Raw genomic sequence first — 19202 nt, 5'->3', positions numbered from 1 at the left:
CCCAATCCTTTTCTAATCCAAAGCCTAACTCGTACTTTCCACTAAAGGGGATCTCATTCACGTCACATGGTTCATGTTTAGGCCACGTAAACCCCACTGGGGCTTTTTAAAGCTCAGACACAAAAAACCCCAATATTGTTCTCGGGGGTTTTCTGCTATAAATATCCACAAAGATTTCTTTTTGGAAAAACGCAGTGACTCCTGTGAGTGTCCATGCAGAATACAGGTGGAGCATGCTTAACCCTCATGCAAACTTACCTCACAAATGAGATTAGCTTCATTATGTGTCAGAATCGTCTGCTAGCTCTGCCTACACGTTTGGAGATTAACATTATTGATAGTATTGATTGCTGATTTAATTTGTCACAGACAAACAAAAAGCATGTTTCTCCTTTCAAGCCAAGACATCCGGGAATCTGCTGCATTATTTTTTGACTATTTTAAAGGATGTTCTGACATCGTTAGGAAGCTGATTTGTTAATTCTAAGGATGTCGCTTTAAATTAAGCGCTCCATACAACAGCTCCAGTATACGGCGGTCCTGAGGGGGCGAAAGCACAAAAAACACAACAGAAGTGTTATTACGAGACGATAATGTGACGGAACAGCAGCAGAAGTGACCAATAGAAACCAAAGCATGGCGAGGACGCTGAGCCATGCTTAACAGAAGGTTTAATCACATGAGTGATATGGTAGTCGAATACCCCGAGCTGCACCTTTAAAGAAGACACAAGCAAAACACAACAATGCCAACGGGGCTTCCTGGAAGTCCCACAGTTCATTAGAAACTCAGTCCATAAACGGCCGGTTTACTCTGGTCACCAAAATATGAAAATGATTATAATTACAAGTGATTATCCTGAGCCCTCATTAGCTGGAGTGGTTTCTGTGAACCACATCCTATTAAATTCATCCAGCTGAAATTAAAGACAGTCCCACAGGAAGTTTCGACTTCAGAGACAAACAGGCCAAATAAGCAACAAACCGCAGCGAGCTCATTTGGATGCGGCCGCTTATTAGGTGGGGAAATAAGCATCGAGCTGCGCTAACTTCTCTGTTTGTTTTCACCGAAAGCAGGTGAGAAGGAGAGTAATACCGCGGGAGATGGACAGGAAGCGATAAATAGAAGGCAGTTATTTAAAGGGTGTGATGTGCTGGTGGGTGGATGGAGATCTGTCACCTCGTGGTTATTCAGCATCCAAACGAGCGAATTCTCAGGCAGCGGCGGCGACACGCAGAAGGAGCCAGTGTCATCTTCCTGTGGGAGGCGAGGAAAGAAAGAGGGAGAAAGCCGAGATGGGAGGTGGCGAGGCACGTGGCCTGTTACCATAGCGATGAGTCTCAAGTCAACCTGCAGATTTTTTTATTTCTTTCGTTTCCACATGAAAACTCCTCTCTCCTCCTTTCACTTACGAAACTTTGCGATCCTCCACCTCTCAGCCACTTTGGGAAGGTGGAATTATTCTGCCAAATAACCCAACGGCGCTCTGAGATCTGCTGTTTACTGTAGCCCGACAGCCAGATAACGCTTAGTCATGACGCTCATTTATATTCATGCTGCTGTAACTTATGCTCAGAGACACAAAGCAGGATCCGTTTGGAGAGGCTCGTGTTTTTGTGTGAAACGCGATATGCGTTGCGTAACGCGCCTTGATGTGTCTGACACACGCGCACGCACGCGCACACGCGCTGAGGGCGGCTGTGATTTATGGCGGTGAAAAATTGATGCTGATGTTTAGTAGATGAAAGAGTAGCGCAGGTGTGCAGGAACAGAGGAGAGAGAGGGACGCTGTGGGAACAGCTTCTGTCACTGTGCTGAATACTGCTCATCAGGACATGCGCAGGTCTGAACGCGTATACAGCAAAATAATTCCTATTTATAAACGTGGCGTTCAAATAAAACTAGTGTTGCTTGTTGAAACGCAGCGCTGCTGCTTCTCCACATGGAAACAACAAGAACGAGGCGACAGGGATGCAGTCCGTGTTTAATCAAACAAGCGTCCGGTTTTATTTTTAGCACTTATGAGTTCAGGATGTTTGTAATGCTTGGCCTCACATTCCAAGGGTCAGTCATGGATTTGTTGCATCACACTGACCCTCCTGGCAACCATTAGCTGGCTTTAACAGAGCTATTGATCAGCAGCATGAAATCTAATAATGTTCTCTGAGGCAATCACATCAGCTGGGTCTGTATAACGAAGTCTGGGGAGATTGCGTGATCTCCGTGGGTCTGTGTGGTTTCTCTCCAGGTAGCCGGGCTTCCCCCCAAATGCAAAGGCATGTGTGTCCAGTTAATTCTTAATCGGTTGTGGTTAATGATGAGAAAGTGTTAAAATGTGACTTGTTAAGACCTCAGTTACACCCGCCGGTGCTCATCTGGCAACCACCTGTCACAAATAACAAGCGTGTATTCAGGAGGAATTAGGAAGAATTGGGAATCTTGGAAGTCGTCCTTTTAGAAAGTGTGTGTCTTCATGCAAAATGTTAAATAAGCAGTATGTTGAGTTTATACTGCCTTAGTCAAGGTAATAAGAGCATCCTGCCCACAGCAGAGCAGAAACATACTGCACAGCAGAGATGCTGAGATAATGGATGGTAACGAATTTTAATAGGCGGCTGTCGTGGAGAAGCCACGCAGGAGACTCAGATGCTGTGACAGCCACAGGAAGCAGCCCAGTCCTCGCGGGAACACCGAGAGAAGTTGGAAGCAGCTGGAGTTGAGTGAGATCCAGCTGTTAGCTGTGGTGGCTCAGCATTCAGCATTTCGAGTTGGCAGCCAGCCCCACAGCAGTGTGGTCACTGAGGTAATCTGCTAGAGACCAGCAGCCTCCAACAACCACCTCCCAGCTGCTCAGGCAACACCTTTTTCCCTGGATACCAGAGGTTGCCATGGGGTCACCGACTGTGTGACTGAGTGGTCAGTAAGGCTATAAAAGCAAGTATGTTACAGCACACATATTTGGGTTTTAGTGCGGTTTTGAGGGATTCGGCAAAATATTCCCTGAAACAGTGAGTTACAGTCATTTTACTCAGAGCGCCCTCAGGGACGTATATACATGCTGTGGTTTTTAATCATCCTCGGCAAAATATCCTTTACAGACGACTGAAGTCTGGAAAACATAAACATCAAAAATGAAATAGTTTCCATCTTTTAATGCTTTGCCATTCACTGGCTCAAGACTCAGGGCAACGATGGAAACAATAATCATAACTCTCTAAGTGGAGAAATAACAAACGGGACTGCAAAGTTAACATGAAACAAGCCTTTATTGTGCTGCTCCAACAAGAACAGGAGAAACCAACAAACACAGAAAGGACAAAGGCTGGGGCCATGATTACAGATGAGAAACAGGAAGGAGAGGAACAGGTAATAAAGACAATCGAGGATCAGGAGAAGACAAGTAGTGGAAGTAAAACTGCCATGGACACAGCAGAAGACTAAGCTTCAGAGTAAAACAACCAGAGACCAACCTGCATACTAACACTCACGAGGACGAACAGAACAAGAAGGTAAAAGCGACCTGAAAGCCAACATTTAATTCACGGGTCCTTTCACTGCCGCTAAGCTCAGCTGACTGACTCGGCCTCACAGACTCTTTCACTTCTCTGCCTCCAAAAGCTCGCAGATCAGATTCATGAAGCACCTGAGGCGACTTCTGTTGTGATTTGGATCTATAGAAATAAAATTGAATTCAGTGGTTTGTGTCCTGAGATGCTGAATGTCATCAGCTTTCCTTCTAGTGGCCTGGTCAAAGTAACACCAGGATCCAAGGTTGCTCTTTGCTGACACGACCAGTTTGTTTCCTTCGCCGGTCACTTGTTTTAATGTTGCTGCTGATCAGCGTAGAATCAATAACTGAATAAAGGGCCTTAATGTCTGCTTACATGTTAACTGCCACACCAGTACGCTTCTAAAATCTAATATAATTATAAGAACTATATAGATATACAGTAGAAGGGGTTGGACATATTGGACTGTAAACGTTGCATTATAGAAACTAACCTTTGTTATTTACAGTTTTTGCCCGTTGCTTGAACACTATAAACCCATGCCTAGACTAAAGTAACACAACTTGAAGCTTTTGTTACCATACCTCAAACACATGTACCCCTACCTTAAACAAAAGCGCTGCTTTGCACCCCAGTTCCAATTATGCAACACACCTACTCCTTTATGCAACACACATGGTCCTGCATGCTACACTCTATTTCATACATAAGACACTTCGTTCACAAAATGAAATCTCAGGGTGCCATTCGGAAAACACATGTATCCAAAATACAAAACACATCGGGTAATTGCAACCACTCAAATACACACCTGAAGGCACTTACTTGCAAAACCAAACACCAATTAGCCAACTACAAAAAGCCCTCAGCGTAGCCATTTCAAGAACTTTGCAAGCATGGATGGAGGGAGAGCAAGAGGAAGAGGAAGAGGAGGAGGAGGCCGAAGAGGCCATGCACGGACCCATATTTCTGATGAAATAAGAGCAACTTTGGTGGACCATGTCATCAACCACGGCCTGACTATGAGGGAAGCTGGGCAGAGAGTCCACCCACATCTAAGCCGCTTCACAGTGGCATCTGTAATACGAACATTCCGACTAGAAAACAGGTCTGTCTTCACCTCCATACCTTCTGCTCTACTCAGATGGTTTTATAGCACTGTTCTACAGTATATCACATTACCATATCAAGTGTACGGGGTGCTAATGCTCCTTTTGCAGCCAAAGTGGCTGATTCCTTATATTGAAGTGCAGTGTTGTACAGTGGATGATACAGTACGTACAGTAAAGTACTGTAAGAAAAATAAGCAAACCGATGACAGTATGTGGTTGTATTTCTCTAGAATGACTCGAAGACCTTCTGGGGGAGGACGGCAACGCCTGTTCACACAACAGCAGGAACTTGCCGTTGTGGACCTAGTGAGGGCAGACAATGCCATCCGTCTCCACCAGCTACGACGGAAAATACTTGCAGACAGGCGAGTGTTCAGCAACATAGACCATGTGAGCATCACCACCATCAGACGCATCTTGGGTAAACACAGCATCACCATGAAGCAGCTCTACAGAGTCCCATTCGAGAGGAACAGTGACAGGGTCAAAGGACTTCGAGCTGAATATGTACAGGTACGTGTAACTGTCCCTTACATTTACAATAGAGTATTGGTGAAGTCCAGTAGCAGCTGAATATGTACCATATCAGTACCACATGGATCCATTCTGAGAGCTACACAGGTACCTGTGTGATGGGGTGAGGGTGCTGTATGTGTAGCACTGTAGTACAGTGACATGTTCCCCTTTTTTTCAGAGAATCTTGGCCATGGATGGAGCTGCACAGCCTCATGAATTCATTTTCATTGATGAAGCTGGATTCGACCTGAGCAAAACAAGATGAAGGGGTCGTAATGTAATTGGCCAAAGGGCAATTGTGCACGTCCCAGGGCAGCGCGGGGGAAATATCACATTATGTGCCGCCATATGCCTTCGAGGGCTTCTGCACCATCATGCAATACTAGGTCCATACAATAGCCAACACATACTCACATTTCTAGATGCTCTCCATGATATAGTTGTACAGAACAGAGCAGATCAGCCCAGGTTTGTGGTGATATGGGATAATGTCAGTTTCCATCGGGCTGCTCTGGTCCAGGCCTGGTTCTCCAACCACAATCAATTTGAAGTGGTATACTTGCCCCCTTACTCACCATTTTTAAACCCTATAGAGGAATTTTTTTCGGCTTGGAGATGGCGTGTATATGACCGCCAACTACATGCCTGCATGCCTCTTCTGCAGGCAATGGAACAGGCCTGCGGTGACATTCAGGTGACAGCGATCCATGGATGGTTTCGACATGCAAGAGGATATTTTCCCCGGTGCCTAGCGGGAGAGGACATTGCTTGCGATGTTGATGAGGTCCTGTGGCCAGACCCCAACAGACGGCGGGATCCATGAGCCCACTTATGCACAATTGTCATGGTTTTTTGTGTTTACAGTATAGTGTTTTTTCTATTGCAGTATTATTGTGTTGTTGTTGTTTTTTTTGCTTTATCTGAATTCATGGTACTGCAATGTACAACATTGGGTAGGTCTATTTGCGTTTTTGGTTGTTTGGAAATGTGTCTCCTGTAAATGTGCCTTCTGAATAAACAATGGAAATCAAGGACTGCAGTGTTTTATGTACAGCAGACTAGTGTGTTCCCCCTGATCTGTAAGTGTTTGCATATGACGCAAGTATGTGTCATTTTGTCAACAGAGTTACATTTTGACAAAGGACTGTCAGGTTTTGACAGCAGAGTTTAGGTTTTGGGAGTAGAGTTTCAATTTGGCACAGATGTGACTGGTATATTTCCCAGTGTTGTGTCATGTGTACTTGTGTGTACAGTTTTGGCACAGAGAGCAGAGTTTTGCAAAATGTGTTCAAGCAGTGGGCAAAAACTGTAAATACATAGAATTTAAGAAAAGATCAAACTTCCCAGTGAAATTGTATTTTTCATAAATCTGTGTTCCACAGTGGAGAGCAGTGCCTGTACCCCAACTCTGAAAGTGAAAACTGCAGGACGGAGAAGGAAAGGTACTTTGTTCAATCATGGATGGACCTGCTGCTTAATGCACACATCTAATCAGCCAATCACATGGCAGCGACTCAAAGCCTGCAGACATGGTACAGACGACCTGCTGAAGTCACCATGTGAGAAAAGCGTCAATCATCTCAAACTGGATTCTTGAACATTACAGTGTTCACTCCAATCAAATGACCTCCACAGTCACCAGATTTCAGTCCAACAGAGCCGCTTTGGCATCTGGTGGAGTGGGAGATTTGGGTGATGCTATCATATCCATGAACCCATGAATCCATGAATCCATGCTCAAAAGAATTAAGGCAGTTCTGCAGCATCGGGAGGTGAAAGTGACCAGTGAGTGTGTACGTATTGCATGTATGTATATGCATAAAATTTGATATCCATGCACATCAAACAATATTCCTTCTACAAATTCAAACAGCTGATTGAGATTATTTCCATTAGTATCACCGTATTCGAGGCCCAGCAGCCTTCCAGGTCTCACTTGCTCCCCATCCCTCGCTCATCCTTCGAATGGAAAACCAAAAGATGAGATCACCAAAGGCACCAAACGTGACTGTAACTCTGTGAGAACTCATACAGCTGTGAAAGTTGATGCAATATTATATAATCATCAGTTTTCTTATCTGATGCACTCTGTACGAAATGTTGCAAATACGCTTTGTTTGGACGACAGTTCCAGTTTTCAGGGTTGATGCACTTTCTTTGAACACCAGTTTATTTGTGCGTGTGTGTGTGTGTGTGTGTGTGTGTGCGTGTGTGTGCGTGTGTGTGTGTGTGTGTGCGTGTGTGTGTGTGTGTGTGTGTGTGTGTGTGTGTGTGTGTGTGTGTGTGTGTGTGTGTGTGTGTGTGTGTGTGCGTGTGTGTGTGTGTGTGTGCGTGTGTGTGTGTGTGTGTGTGTGTGTGCGTGTGTGTGTGTGTGTGTGTGTGTGCGTGTGTGTGTGTGTGTGTGTGTGTGTGAGGAGAAGGCTGGGTTTCACAGTAACAAACACTTCATAGATTCCTGTGATTTGCTTTGCTGCATTGCAGCAGTGGTTCTTCTCCGAATAGGAGGGAGAGTTGAAAAAAGCTCCACAGCTGTCTAAACCTCACTTCACGTCCTGGACTTAAAGCGTGACACACTGCTTTATAACCTGTTGTTCTCATTGTGAAGAACTGTTGAGAAGATCCAGGACTCGTTTGTGTCTTGCTCCGACTCTCTATCTATTAACTCTGACGTCCTCGTATCTTTTTAAGGTCCCTCTGTCGAATCCATAATACTTTGAAATTCCTCCGATCTCTCCATCATTTCATTCGAAACACTAATGGCATTATTTTCCCAGGCGTTGCATTTTCTCTGACCAGATCAAAGCTATTTATTAGCCTCTGTGCCAACACAGACATCAGTTCCAAAACATCAATATCATACTGTGAGAGGTGCTGCCTGCCTCGTGATGCTTCGGACAGATTTGCCAATCTTCTGTTTTTCTCTGTGGTAAATCAGCTAATCTCTACAGAGATGTGCAAGACAGCTGAGTGAAGAGGTGCGATGCTGGCTCACAGTATTGACAAACAGTCCAGCAGAGGTAAAACCTTTTCGCACAGCAGTGCAGTCGTAATGATGGGGCACTTTGCAGGAGGCTGTGTTGATGGCAGCGAGAGAGAGGGGGGTGAAAAGTAAAGCAGAGCTCTTTATTCTATTTTTAAGGCCAGTGGACAAAACGATTCCCTGTTTTAATGAATAGCTGTGCAGACTGGGTTGGATTAACATGATTTTCTTTATATTTCTGCTTCCAAGGAGCCAGATTTTCTTGGACTTTTGTTAAAGTGGTCTTCGGGAATACGTCTCGTGACTTGGCTGCTTCTTCAAGCATGTTCAGTCTGGTCCTTGTATCCAAACATTTCCAAAGGAATGTTTTTTATTTGTTAGGCGACTTATCGCTGAGTTATGAATCATTCAAGGAGAACAAATAACAGATAAGTTGTCAAAGAAGCGATTGTATTGTTTTAAATTGTATCTTTAGCCACTTTGTTACCAGCAGCCTGTTGTTTCGTTTGTCAAAGCTACAAAAAGCCAAAGATGAGAGTGTGACAGGCTTAAAACAGCACTGTTGTGCCAACAAGCCGAAAATGTAAAAACTTCAAAACACATCTCAACCCCCCCCCCGACAGAGGACTTGAGGGATGCATTTGGCTTTTAGTTGATTCGTCTACACTTTGCTGAAGCCTCATCAGAAATGCTGTTAGTGGATGGTGTCTGTCAAGAAGCCGTTCTCAGGAAAGGAACACGGGGAGAAAAGGGTGACGTGTCGGAGCTCAGCTAAATGTTGGAGATCTTAAAACTGATGGAAACATGAAAGCAGAAACACACCATCAGAATTTGATGCGATGCCATCTTCATTTTCCAGCATGACACTGATCTCAAACACGAGCAGAGCAGTAAAGTCGTACCTCGATTGAAAAAGACTACGTGGAGTAATTTGTTTGGTAATATGTGGTTATTCAAACTGTGTTTTTCCCTTATATGTGTTGTATTTCTGTGTTTGTTTGCACCTGTTTCCCATTTTTCCAGCACAATGTAAAGGCATGAGGGGCTTTTGAGACTTTTCCACAGTATTGTTGTTAGCATGGTAGCATCACAGCTACTTAATTTCTCTTCAGCTCCATAATCACAGACGTCAGGATGGTATTTATCCTGTAAGATGCCAGACTGTCTCCTAGTTGATTATGACCCCAAAATAGTTAATTCACCTACAGTTCTGTACTTCACACTGTACCAACCCATTGGATTCAGCATGTCTTCATGTTGAACCAGAGGGATCAGTCTGTACTTTGTACACATCAAAAGAGGATGATACAAACGCAGCAGCAGAAAAAAGATCAAAACCACTCAACACTTTCTGAAACAGTCGTCGTGATGCAGCAGAGCGCCCTGTCATTAAGTTGGACTCAAGACGCTGCCAGTTAGAGCAGCTCAGACCCTTTGGGGGTATCGTGAAATAGCCTGGCTGTATAGCAGAGGAGTATTTCCCAGTGGCCTTGCCCAAGAGAAGAAGAGTTTGTCCCCCAAATAAAAGGCTAAATCGGTTTCTGCAGAAGCCAGTGATAACACTTCAGATATAAATTGTGTCAAATCATCCACTCTGCATAGATTTATCCTTGGAGGCCCATGAAAATATCTCACTGGCATCATCAGAGCGCCTCGACTGACGCGGTGACACAGCAGCAATGTTCCTGTTCCTCCATCAGTCATTTCCACCTCTCTGTACCGCCTCATCTGTCTCCGCGCTGCCAACAATCACCTGACAGTTTACTCTGAAGCATTGCAGCAGCCTGTACATTCATCGAGCAGCAGAGTCCAGCGGTGTTTGGTCATGGCTGATGTGCAACAGCGCCCTGGAGATCAATGATCAGTGTAGTGAAGCAGTGAATCAGGGGCTTTGTGTGGAATGAGAATTCGCCTGCAGGATCGATCCACTATAAACAGTTTCACCGCCAGCTGAGATAAATACACCTTATTAAGTATCGAAGAAGAACGCTGCATCCGGGACCGCACACAGCAAAACAGAGCAACAGATGCAGTATCAAAGATCAGATGTGCCGCTGCGTCTCTTTGTTGCATTCACCTCAGCACCTCTGCATAAGCGCTGCTGTTACTGAAAACAACTATTGTTTAACGTGACCCAGACGTGACCCAGACGGCGTCAGCTTCTGCTGTCAGTCGCCCCGTTTAGACTCAGACATTTCGACTGATGCGTGTCCCTTCAGGTTTAGAGTTTCTTACACTTGTGTTTTTTCGTACATACGCCATCATTTGGGGGGTTTTGCTCTGTTTACTGACAGAAACATTCTGCCTCTGACTGCATTTTCACAGCATTTTGTGTTGTCAATAGACGGAGAGGACAGCTGCTTTTAATGACATAACGATGGCTTGTATGGTAGCAGTGAACACAAACTGCACCAGGAAGGAACTGGTGTTTTTCCCACTGCTGGGTTTACTGGTTAACGTGCTTATGTGGATTTGGCTTTGCACTAAACCATTTGATCATATCATGTGAGCTCTGACGCACGGCCTCATGTACCCAGTGCACAGTGTGCCTGCATAACCACAGTATCAAACATGGGTTTATTGGGATTCGCCATTCATCATTTTCCCTAGTGACATTTTCCACTTCACGTCTTCAATGAGTTTTACAAAAGGATTCCTCCCAGCTGCATATACGCAAAAGAAATCTCCAATGTCGTGCTCTGCTTTCCCATCTTTCTCCTTCAAACCAGTGGGAGCGGTCCACCATATCTGTCAGTATTTTGCGTTTATTATGTTTTGGTTTCATTTTGCATCATGGATTGTTTTCTTGTTCTCTTGTTGTGCTGATGATGATGATGATGATGATGATGTTTATTATTAGAGTTTCATGTTTCTGTTTATCCATGTTTTAGGAATTGTGGTCTCATGTATTGTTTGAGTTTCATGTATTATTTTCTGTCTGCCTCTCTGTGTCGAGTCCGTGTCTTTGAGTAGTGTTTCATGTTTCCTGTTTTATTGTGAAAGTCTTTGTCTTGTGTTAGTATGTGCAGCTTTGTTCCCCTGTCTCGTCAGCCCTGATCTCTCCCAGCTGTGTCTCCCTCCTGTTGCCCATTCCCTCATTACTACCCTGTGTATATAAGCCCTGTGTGTTCCTGTGCTCGGTGTCGCGTCGCACCCTCAGATTATACCTGTGTGTTTTTGGTTTCTGCATTCACGGCATGTTTAGTTTTCATGTCAGCAATAAAGCCGAGGTTTTGAATTACAATTCTGTGTTCGAGTCCTGTGCTTGGATCCTCCTCTCCGCCTGCCCGCACACAGAGCCCTGACAATATCCAGGAAACCACGGCCTCAGCCTTGGACGTGCTGATTCACACCACAGCCACCTAACAGCCAGGTCATGTTTCGGTGAAGCCAACAGAACGACATATCTGCAATAAGCAGGGATGTACTTCTGAGGTTCCCACATCACAAACCCTTTATTATCCAGCTCTTGATATCCAGCTATGCTTTGATATCTTATGCATGAATATCATAAAGAGAACTGGAGACGAGGGACCACCTTGGAAAAGTCCAACACCCCCTTTGAAGATGATGATGCTCGACTTTGTGCAAAGGATGTAGATACAGCCGATGAGCCGATGGCTCATTATGATCGCCCTGCTGGGTGTAAGACTTCTCCAACACCACAAAACACATGTAAGTGGGATGGTCACACACGTATGACGTACTCCAGGAGTCCTGTAAGAGTAAAGATTCAGATCTGGTCCACTGGTCAGACTAGATTAAAAGATCAGATGTATCACGCCACAACCAGTAAAACTGGTCAAAGTGCAACAACGATGGACTTTGTGAAATCCAAATTCCACATTTGTTTCATGATCTGATTTTTTTTAGCATTTTGTGAAAATCGTGGACATTTTTCTAATTTATTAAACGGAAACTTGAAAACTGATTTACAGTCGGTCACCAAATACACGCGGCTGCTTCTGTGTCTCAGACAAACCCAGCACGAATGACGCAACCTGCTCAGCGTCATCAGAGATCGTCTTTAAAATGAAAACGATAATGATGCTTGATGTGTGACCTACTTCTGTATAAACACACATGAATTAATGCTCATATATTTAGAATTTAGATGAATTACTGTAATTTCCACACAGGCCTCTGTGATGGTCACAAGCACAGAGTGCCCACATCATTCACCCGAAATGAGGTGTGTGCGTGGCATATTTATGAGGCAAAGCCATTCAAAGACGATCCACTTGGAAAAATAATGTTTCACAGTGTCTGAAGAGAAAAATCATAAATCTGATCAAAAGCTGAGAAGAAAAGGACATGTCTTCTGTCTTTTCCTCGCACCCCTAAGCTCCCGCCTAGCAGCATCCCCTCGCTGCTGAACCGAGCAACAGAACCACAATAAACAGATTAACTGTCATTTGACCGCTGAAGTGAAAAGTCAGCCGTGAAATAGTCGATAGTAATGTTTTGGAAATGTTCGTTGCACGCAGTGTGTCAGATCCAAACAGCTGGCACGACAGCTTTAAAAAATGCGTGCTTTATGTTGCAGTCTGTGCAGAAGATGCAAAGCTAGATTAGAAAGAATTCACTTCTACGGCGGTCATTCTGCAGGAAACACGCCGACTCTGCAGGATGTGCCCTGACTTCTTACTTCTGGCTTCCCTTTTAATTTCATTTAACATTAGCAGCTTATTAAAGTAGTTGATGCTTTTAAACAGATTAACGGCACAAACTGCAGTCATCTAAGATGAGGGAACGAATTCTCCTGCTCGTCCCTGCAGATTAATGCCCTCTCCCATCACGCCTGTGGGGTTAGCTAAGAAGCTGACAGCGATTAGTCACTGGGTGCGGTGAATTTATGACAGCCCCTCATTTTCATGTCAGCTCAGTGACTGTGCTTCAGCACCAACACTCTGAATATTTTCTTATTCAATCAGCCCAATGAGAACATGTTATGAAATCTGTGTTGATTTTGCAGACCTTGTTTGCCAGTCAGAGGCACGATTTCCTTCTTGCGCTCTCAGTTCTTGGTGTATAAGCGTGTGAATACTTTCATTTTTGCATATCTGAATAGCAATGCATGAAATGTAGCTTGAAACCTAAACACTGGAGACAGCTGGGATACAAAAGGCCAGTGTTCACAGTGTGGGTGGACTAAAATGGTACTGCGGTATGTACGTAATGAAGTACCATAATGGAATTATGAGAGATTTTGGCACTTGTTAATTCAGGCCATTACTAAATGGCCCCACCTACGTTCTTTTAGCTGATAGGCCCTGGCCCTAATTCAGCCACCACACACTCATCTGGACTTTGCCTCTCTAAAATAACCATCCGCCTCATCACTCAGCAGCAGGTTTTACCAATGCCCACAACAGCACTTGTAGTTATGGACCCTAATGATGATTTACTGTATGGCTGTCCAAAACTCTGTGAAATGACTCATAATGCTGTCTTTTTAAAAACACCTCTGAGGTGCAGTCTATGACCTACCAGCAGTTACAGCTGAGCTGTAAGTAAATCTGAGGAAGAAGCTGGAAAAGTGAAGACTGAAATATTGGGTTTAAAAGCAGGTAAGTAAGTGAAATCTACGAATAATAAATAAAGAAATGCAAGATTGGAAGTTTTGCTGTAATAGATCTTCCTAAGCTGCCTTGGGGATGATGCTTGTGAGTGGTTTAATATGTATGCAACGATATCTGATAATTACATCCTGAGTAAATGAAGCTGACAGCTCGGTATCCAGAACCCTCACTGGGCTCATCCTCATCCTGGACCCTCGGCTCCACAAGCTCGGCCTGAGCGAGCGCATGGGTCCTCGTGTGGGTCCAAAACCTGCAGGAAGAGCTGTGGGAGTCCAGTGCCTTGACATTCGTGCAGCAGTCAAAAGCTGAAGGCTTTGGCAGTCTGATGCCCAGCTGACCCAACTGGCTTCATGGAACATCATTAGAAAATGAGGAGCGAGGAACACCGGGTGGGTTTTACCCTCTAAAGCATCCAGTTTACATGTGTTGTGTGGACTTGGAGAAGGCAGTCAGCTGCATCCTTTCAGATGTCCTGTGGGGATATTTTAGGAGGACAGAATGTCGGACCTGTGGTCACGGATTCTGTTCATCATTTTTAGAGACAGAATGATCGTTTCTCTTAAGATACAATCTTCTTCCCTCAGTTACCCTCCAAGATCAGCGGCTATCTTATGTTGACAGGAGTCTCCTGTAACCTGGCCCTGGATTGGGATTGATGGATGGATCCACAATGTGATTATCACAGTGACTACAGCTCATAAAAGTGTGCCCCTAAAGGACTTCTGGAACAAGCTGACCGCACTGTCCCCGTGTTAGAGCAGAGTTTCACAAAATGCCTTCTTTGTAAATCTATGTCAAGCAGCAGTGACCGAGGTGGCGAGCTCCCAGCAAGCTTTGAGAAAACTTTTCTCTTTACCACAAAACAATGTAGACTTTCACAATTTCATTATGATTTAAGATGAAACTCTTTGTCAATTTACGGTTAACCTGAACAATCCCAAAACATTAACGTTTCCACCAGATGAGCTTGGTTTAAGTCTCACAGCATGGAAGATGGAGCCAACACAAACCTTACAATATGGATTTGGTCTCAGAACTGCCACGGCTTTCTTTACAAAAACATTCGTCTTAGACGTCACAGCTGTGAGCAGCCGGAGAGGAAACTCAAAGCAGAAACTACCAGCCAGAGGAAGTGCAGTGGCATTTTGAATGTTCACAGAGCCACGTTGTTGACCATGCTGTTTGCAAACCTTAAATAAAATGTCAGGACAACTGCCCCATTTGGCAACTCATCCCTCCTCCACCGTGGGTCGAGCTGATCTGCGCTCTGCAGTGAATCAGCGACGAACCTGTTTATTAGACCGACGCTGCTGTTTGTCGCACTCGGACGAGTCTCCCGTCCGGTCAACGCCAATTTAATCAGAGCTTTTCAGAGGCGGCGAAACAATAACGCAGCGCCGTGTCATAACAGCAGACTGTGAAATCCTCTTATTGTGCTTTCTCTCGGCCTGCTACGCTTCATCCCGTTCCACACCAAACACAGATTACAGTGCTGAGAGACTGTGTGAAGACACTTTTCACCAATATTGCACGTTCACTTTTGATTTAGCAGCTTTGAGCTTATGAAACGTCCACTGAACACTGTTTGTGTCCCGGTCTACTCCCAGGTGACATCGCATCAGGTTCAAAATGAAGAGCAGCACACTTTTATTAAAAGTAACCATCACGTGAAATTTCTACAATCAAAATCACTTTCATGCTACTACAGTCCAGCAGTGAATTGCAGTAGAGTGCATTACTGCTGGTGCAAGCGTGTGAATGAGCATGGATCCAGATGACACATGTTAGAAACATACTCTGCTGTAAACAAGCTTTTAATAATAATAATGGATTGGATTTATAAAGCGCTTTACAATACCACTATTCATTCACTCACTGGTGGAGGCAGCTACAGGTGTAGCCACAGCTGCCCTGGGGCAGACTGACAGAAGCGAGGCTGCCATATCGCGCCATCGGCCCCTCTGGCCAACACCAGTAGGGTAAAGTGTCTTGCCCAAGGACACAACGACCAGGACAGAGAGCCCGGGGATCGAACTGGCGACCTTCCGGTTACAGATGCGATTCCCACCCCCCTGAGCCACGGTGGAACCAGTGTCTTCATATAAAGGTAAAAAGAATAAGATGCTACACTTTCCTGGAGAATCCTTAATTGCATATTTAGTGCTCCCATTTTGCTTATGTCCTGGCCCAAAGAAAAAGTCGAAATTGAAAGCCGCCTCATAACTGCTCTTGCTAGCTGATGAAATATTGAACACATATCAGCTGATTCCTCATTAATTATCGCCTAAATTTCCAGTAATAAGCTTTCTAAGTATAGGCCTTGGTAGTTCTTCCTACGCAGTGGAGTCACGTAGATGATTCAAAGGGCATAAAGCAAGGGAGGAAACACGTCTACTCTGCATCTTCAGGGTCTCTCCGTGTACATAATAACATTACTTGGACCCTCATGCTGGGATAATGCCGTCCTCCATTCTGCCAATGAAATAAACAAATGTGTGCATGTCTAATCCCTTTCATTTTAGTGGTGGGGACGAAATTAACAAACACAGGATTAAATCCCTGCCAGGTTTCACTTCTTGTATTGTTTTACATCTCGGGTCCTCGCGTTGCTAGGAGCTCATAATTTGTGCTAAGTGAAATATACAATGAAGCTTTTGATATGGGGGAGGAGTCATTTTGTAAGAACATGAAAAGAAAAAAGTGATAAATTCTGGCTTCACTGGAGCCTTTGAAGTCTTTTTACTGTTTCTAAAGCTGGGATGTTTCTTTCATGCTACATGGAGAAGAAGCAGATAAGCATTTAAAGAAACCTTGTATCACATCCAACATAAAAGGGAAAGGAAAGCTCTGCTGTTTGAGTTATTTTATTCAGAAGAAGAAATCCAAGTTTGAAACTTCGTCCCACTTGAGCTGTTTCTAAGTCTGTTCATTATTCCCAGTTAGTATTACTGGGTAGCTAGAACACTGACAGAGGTGGTAGTGTTACACATAATTACACATCTTTATCATTGTGCAAAGCATTGCACTAATCATGACAGTGTTTTTAATCTAAAACATTAGTCATTTAGGTCTTTTTAGTCAGATGAAACGACAGCTGTGGTTAGCAGATTGGTAGGGATGGAGTCAACCCAAGACGTCGAGGAAGCTTCGGATTCCTCCACGACAAGCGGCGCCTTAAATCCTCTCAGCTATTAAAGGACTAAACCATTATTTACTCACAGGTGAGCTCACCAAATTCTTTTTCGTTTGAAAACGCATCGTTTTCTCTCCGTTTTGGCCTCCCGTCCACACTGAGACGTAGCGTCAGTGTGGACAGTGAAAACGATGAGTTTCTAAAACGACGACACATGTCAGTCATATGATGCAGTCATGTGACCAATTAACCCAAGATAGCAGAGTGGTTTTGTTTCGTTTCACGTAAATGGCCTCCTTGACTCGGCGCTTCCATCCTCAGAGTCCAGGCCTGACGAGGTGGCTCTTCTGTGTTGTGCCATCCGCCTGTTTGGTTTCCCCGATGCATAAATGCTGGCAATCTTCTTGGCATTTACCAGCAGAGACTATGTTACTCCGTTTGTGCTGCGGGACCGGATTCTTGGGGTGAACCAATATTTTTTGCACAGCATGTTTTGGGGTTTGAAAGCCCGAACCACTGATCGTCAGTGGTGCTAGTTTCAGCAGAATCAACTTTTTGGGATATGCATTTGACCGTTTTCTAATAATTGTTAAATATTTTATATTTTAATCTTACATCTCAGCACCATCATGAACAAAAAAATCCATGTAGAGAAATTCCCCACACTCCCTTAACCCATGGCCTATCCTGGGACCTGGTCTCCCGACCCAGGGGAAGCATTTCCCCAAACACCCTGAGAGGACACTGCAAACATGTAAGTAATCACATTTCAACAAGAAACTTCTTTACACCAACACTTTTTCCTCAAGACTTTACACACAAACATCTGTCTTGTTTTTGCTAACCAGTAGACCTTATTTGCTCCCAGTAAACATTTTTTCCTCCACACTTCCTAATGAGGAGCAGCTGTGCAGGTCCTAGAACAAAAGGCCTACTCGCTAATTATTATTAATTAGATCATTCATAAATACCCAATAAATATTCAATAAATAATTAAACTTCTTGTATGCAAATGGTCATATATATATATATATATATGTATATATATAGAGAGAGGGAGAGATAGATATGTACATATGTATATATAATGTAAGTGCTGTACCAGTTACCACAATGAAAATACATATGTAAGGGAGACCTCTTCATTACAGAGCTACTGACTGGGGATATTTACAGGTGGTGGGAAAAACTAGTATTCCATATAGTCCTGCTTAGAATAACATCCATCCATCCATTCGCTTCTGCTTCTCCTTTTCAGGGTTGCGGGGGGCGCTGGAGCCTATCCCAGCTGTCTTAGGGCGAGAGGCGGGGTACACCCTGGACAGGTCGCCAGTCTGTCGCAGGGCTAACACACAGGGACAGACAACCAACCGCACTCACATTCACACCTGTGGGCAATTTAGATCAATTAACCTATGCTTAGAATACGTGGAAGACAGATGGTTAATTGATTAGCCAACTGTAACTGTACTTGGTTGTCAAACTAACACTTGAGTGTGGAGGCATTTTATATTATTTGGACAAAAGTACCAGGCTACATATAGATTACAACTACAGAACCTGGATGGCCATGGAAATCCATGCTACTTACCTTGGTTAAGTTTTTATACTAATGTTAATGCCAGCTCGGATAGCGAGGAGAGAGAACCTCACAAACCGATTTATCGCAACAGCATCATCCTATTACAGTATCATGCAGACTCTGTCAGCTCTTTGGAACAACCTGTTCTTCTACAGCTGTAAAAGCAGACATAGGACTTTATGCACATGTGACAATGAGACTGAAAATACCTGCATTCAAAGTTTACATGTGTCACATCTCCATATGATCTTAATCTGTGTGGACTGCTCTCTGCCTGCTAGGCTTTATTTGTTTAAATGAATTCTACATACACATAAAAAGCTAGTATTTGAAGCACATTAAGTCATTTTACCCTCATTATTTTCATTTTAATCCATGTCCTCATTACCATGTGATTAGTGATTACTCTTTTAAAAAAGCAGCAAATGCAGAATCAAATTTTCAAACTGCTTTCGCAGAAACTCTGACACAGCCAGCAGATATAGCACCACTACTGCGTATTTCAGCAATTTAAAGGACATTTAAAATCAAGTTCTTGTGCAATTTTACAAACACGTACACAAAATATATAGCAGGCAAAAGTCGTTCTAGACTTTGTATCTCAATCTCTCCCCACAAGAACAGCACAGAAACATTTGTAAAGATCTGAGAACAGAGACACAGTTACTGGAACCGTTGGTGACCACAGATAACAAGCTAAGGCTGACCAGTATTCTTACTGGATACCATTATGCATCACAAGTGCATCACTTTGCCAAATGTGTTTTACAAAGTGTGAATGTGTTTCA

Source organism: Astatotilapia calliptera, chromosome 15 (genome assembly GCF_900246225.1).
Source record: "Astatotilapia calliptera chromosome 15, fAstCal1.2, whole genome shotgun sequence".
Lineage (NCBI taxonomy): Eukaryota > Metazoa > Chordata > Actinopteri > Cichliformes > Cichlidae > Astatotilapia > Astatotilapia calliptera.
This window is presented reverse-complemented; position numbering follows the sequence as displayed.